Source organism: Lygodium microphyllum, chromosome 18 (assembly GCF_053477565.2).
Source record: "Lygodium microphyllum isolate KBCC chromosome 18, Lygodium_microphyllum_v1.1.10, whole genome shotgun sequence".
In the NCBI taxonomy this organism is placed as follows: Eukaryota; Viridiplantae; Streptophyta; class Polypodiopsida; order Schizaeales; family Lygodiaceae; genus Lygodium; species Lygodium microphyllum.
The window spans coordinates 46639964-46644193 of NC_141152.1; the positions used below are offsets into that span (position 1 = coordinate 46639964).

Sequence of the window (4230 nt, forward strand, 5' to 3'; positions counted from 1 at the left end):
GAGCCTGCGCTAGTCAAAACAGTTTGCTGAATTTTCCCCTTGTTTGCAGTCTCATAGCATAAGTCCATAGTGCGGACTGAGTCTCTGATCCCTTCTCAATCTGTACTCCATATGCGGAAGCATCACCTCTAGCTGTCACATAAGAAGGACGCGCAGCCATGTCCTCCACTAACTTCTTCATTCCACCTTTACCAAAGTTGGTAGCAAGTGGAGCTCCTGTCTTAGTCAACCAAATCTTACCATCTTGCCCCCAATATACCAAATTCTGCCTCCTTGCATCCTGGAAAGAATCACAATCCCTGCAATGCTGATGCTCCGTACTATCACACCAAATACATCTCCGATCTCTCCTAGGAGCACTAGGAGCACTCCTAGGTGCAGTAGGAGCACTAGAAGAAGTAGTAGGCACAGTCGAAGCAAACTGCTTCTTCAACTTACCCACCAACTCCACTTTGACTGACTCAAGTGTCAAATCTGTGATGCCTTTGATTATGTCATCAATAGAGGTAGGCACCGATGGAGCGGATGGTTTTGAAGCAGAAGGTGTAGGCATCGGTCGTGGAACAGGAGGAATAGGTGGAGTAGAAATAGTAGGCACTGGCATAGGCCAAGAAACTGGCTGAGGAGGAGAAGAAATAACAGGGATAGAAGTAGGCATAGGAGCAGATGATGGTGTAGGTGTCATGGAACCATTCTGTATGCGAGTCTTCCATATCCTCCTCTTGGTCAAAGTCGAGACTACATCCTGAGCATCCTGCCAATCAGTTTTAAGACCCATAGGCTTCGTGCGATCTTCAAGAAGCTCACCCAATTCTTCTTGAAGAGCAGGATCTGCAGCTTGCAAGAAAAGCTCAACTTTTTCAACATCCAATGCTCTTTGTTCAATAGCATCAAGCTGACTATACCTCTCTTCGAATTCTCGAATCAACTCCGAAGCAGCAAGACCTTTGTTTGGCATGTAGACCCACTCTCGGAATGACCGCCGAGTAGCCATACCAAAGTCCTCAAGGAAGTATTATTCTTTCAAGGCCTTCTTAAAATCTTGCCAATGTGTATTTCGAATAAAAAGATCAGTCACTTTTGTCCTCAAAGCAGGTGTGACAAGACGAAGGAAGTACTTACTCATAAGTCCAGCAGGAACTCCAAAAAACCCCACCTTGATCTCATATGTCTTCAAATATGCTGAAACATTACGCCCATCAAATAGCTTCTTCTCACTCTCAACTGCTTCAATAGCCTTAGTCGCGCTGTTTGCATTCTCCTGCTCCGAATAGAGTTGCCTTTGCTGAGACAACTGCTGTTGATGCGATTGTTGTTGCTGCTGCATATACATTTGTGTTTGCTGATTTTGGAGCTGCATATATATGGACATATTCTGCAAAATCTGTTTTAGATCCTCTGTTGAAGTACTTGTCGCAGCAGTCATTGATGGAGCTGAAGTAGAGGCAGCTGGAGTTGTAGAGGAAGCTGAAATAGAGGCTGAAGTGTCTCCCATCGTGAAATTTCTGCGACGCTTTCACGTCGGGTTCACCAAAGATGTCGAAGGGTTTATGAAAGCAATGTCGCAACCACAGAAGTCCTTGTTAAATTTTAGGATTGGCGATCAATCATACAAATAGACAAGATGAATAGATTGGTGAGCAATAATAGATCTGCCAAGCTTCCAACGAGACTGACACAATGGCTGCCACTCAAGACGATATCAAAAAGTGCCAGTTGCAGCTCAAGTAAATATAACTATTCTCTACCAAGAAGTCACAATACCTTTACTTTAAAGATGCACCACAGACAGAAATAGCTACACTTGAGTCACATCATGTGCCAACCAAGATGCCTGCATGTAAGTAGCTATTTATATTGGGGTTCACTGCAGAGTATCTGTTCCCAGCACAGTAGCTTCAATCCCTTTCATTTGGAGAAGACCGTCCAAGCCATCTCTTTGTACATAAGTTCCAATTTGTCTTTTGCATCTGGGAAGTTCGTAGAACACCAATGTTGTAAAGCAAATATATTATCTATCCAGTGGTTCACTACAGTATGGGCAGGTTTACAACCATTTCTCATAGCTTCAAAAGCAACAGGATCAGTGTCCGTATAGACTTCCAAATCCGTCTTCAAAGACTTATGCCTCTCCTCTGTACCTTTTAGTTCTAATTAGGTTGCCTCACGTTCAACTGTATCCTCTTTGCCTTTCTTGGAGCACTCTATCTCTCTAGTAAGCTGTGCTTGCTGTTACTTTAAGTTTCCTATATCAGCTTCGAGCTTTGCTCGAACTCGTCTCAGCTGATCAGCAGAGCTTGAAAAACTCCAGAAATATTCATACGTGCCAATCTTGTCTTTGAACAAGAGATCGTCATCAACTAAGGTCTGCAGCATATCCTTCACAGTTTGACTGACCACCCCTTTCCTGGGCCTTGCTTCTCCAGTTCGCGTAGAAGATAGACGTCCTGGCTTTCATGGAAGATCTATAAAGGTTGAATTCTCTTTTCGTCCAGAGAGAGACTTCTTTTCTTCGACATGAACACTCCCACATTTGCGATGATACGTTCTGCTTGCAACCGAGAGAGATGCTCAACTTCGAATCTGGATGGGTCTACCATCGTGGACGCCGCCTGTGCACTGCGCTGCGACTGTCAGTCCACAGGCTTTCTCCTCAACTTGGCGGCCATGCCGACATCTCCATGACTAATCAATTGACTCCTTTTTGCAATTATGTTTGTTGATGCCGATGTCTTCATCTTGAACTTCACTTATTCCTGCAGCTTCTCACCAGATGTCGCACCTTTGACTTGACTGACTGTTATGATTGAAGATTCCGTTGTTGATTTTATCTCCAAAACTTGCCATAATCATTGTGTCACCTTGTCATCTTCTGCAACGTTCTCAGTCTCCTCAGCACATTCTTTTCGTCTGTCCACTCACTGTCTCCGTTCTTCTGCTGTCTCATGCATGCTACCTTATTCGTCATCCTTCAATGTATGCGGTGATCTCCTCCTGCCATAGATGTCTTCGTTTTCCTCTTTTTTATTTCCAGTGTGATTCTCCCTTCTCAGCTGCAGAGTCCCCCGTTCCTCTTCTTCCCATATCGGCGTTCCCTGCACATTCGTCTCTGTTCCAACATTCAAAAAAAACTTTCCCCCCTTTCCGGATTTCCCTCCAATCATTTTTGGTACCTTTTTCCATAATCAATCCTAAAAAAAACCGCCTTTGTTTTTAGCATACTCTATATAGAGAGTATTCACCACAAAGAGTTTTAACCAAGTTCAATTTTTACTACAATACTCTCCATGTGGTGTATTGCACACAAATGAAAAGGAATAGGCTTAATGTTGTTCCCACTTGCCAAGCCAAAATCCTAGTAAGTCCACCATAGTGCCATATACCCTCGTCATGGACGCAAATAGCTGAATTCCCTTGTCAACATAGCCAAGGATAAGGAAACTCCAAAAAATACTCATTACATTGTGGTATGCAGTCAAACATGTGCTGAACATCAAGCAAGCTCCCACATTTGGCATATTTATCCTCCAATGTACTTCGATTTGCATCTCTTGGAAATAGTTTAGTACTTCCTCACAAAACCCATAATCGGCATATCTTAAAATATCAAAAAATCCCTGTTCTTCTCTGTCTTCAGCATAGAATGAAAGAGCAAACATAACAACTAAGTATGTACAAAGTATCAAATCACACGCACAACTTTTGGGTGGTTTTCACACCTCGAATGCGCAGCAATACGACATCCACCCCCTCTAATCCTGCGCATCCTCCGGATGGGCCAACTACCCATGATCATTATCATCAAGATCCACAAACAAATCAATCTCTTCGTTATGCATTTCTGGTAGATCAACAAGATTTTCAGCCATATCATCTGTCTCTTCCATTGGAGTTTCTTGTCGTTGCTCTTCTCTTGAAAATTCTTCCAATGCATAATCCTCATCATCTCTTTTCTTGAAAACCTTGATTCTTTTTCCAGCAATAGGCACTCTAAGCACTGTCCCATCCAATTCAGTCAACTCATATGTTGCATTATCAAAAACATGTCTAACTATGTATGGACCAAACCATCTTTTCACCATCTTCCGAAGTGCAGTATGCTGATTTTCAAGACTGCTATCAAACACCAATACCCAATCTCCCTCTTCTATTGCTCTTGGTCGCAAACGATGCCTGCTATCAAACCTGTCCTTGTTCCTTAGTCTAGCAACCTTCAACCTGTCAATAGCT

The 4230-nt window shown here is 43.0% G+C and overlaps 1 pseudogene; it reads right to left on the reverse strand.

The window, feature by feature from the left end:
- Positions 1–1908: 1908 nt before the first annotated feature.
- Positions 1909–2519, reverse strand: LOC148020838 (meiotic nuclear division protein 1 homolog pseudogene; annotated as a pseudogene).
- Between the last annotated feature and the right edge of the window lie 1711 nt (positions 2520–4230).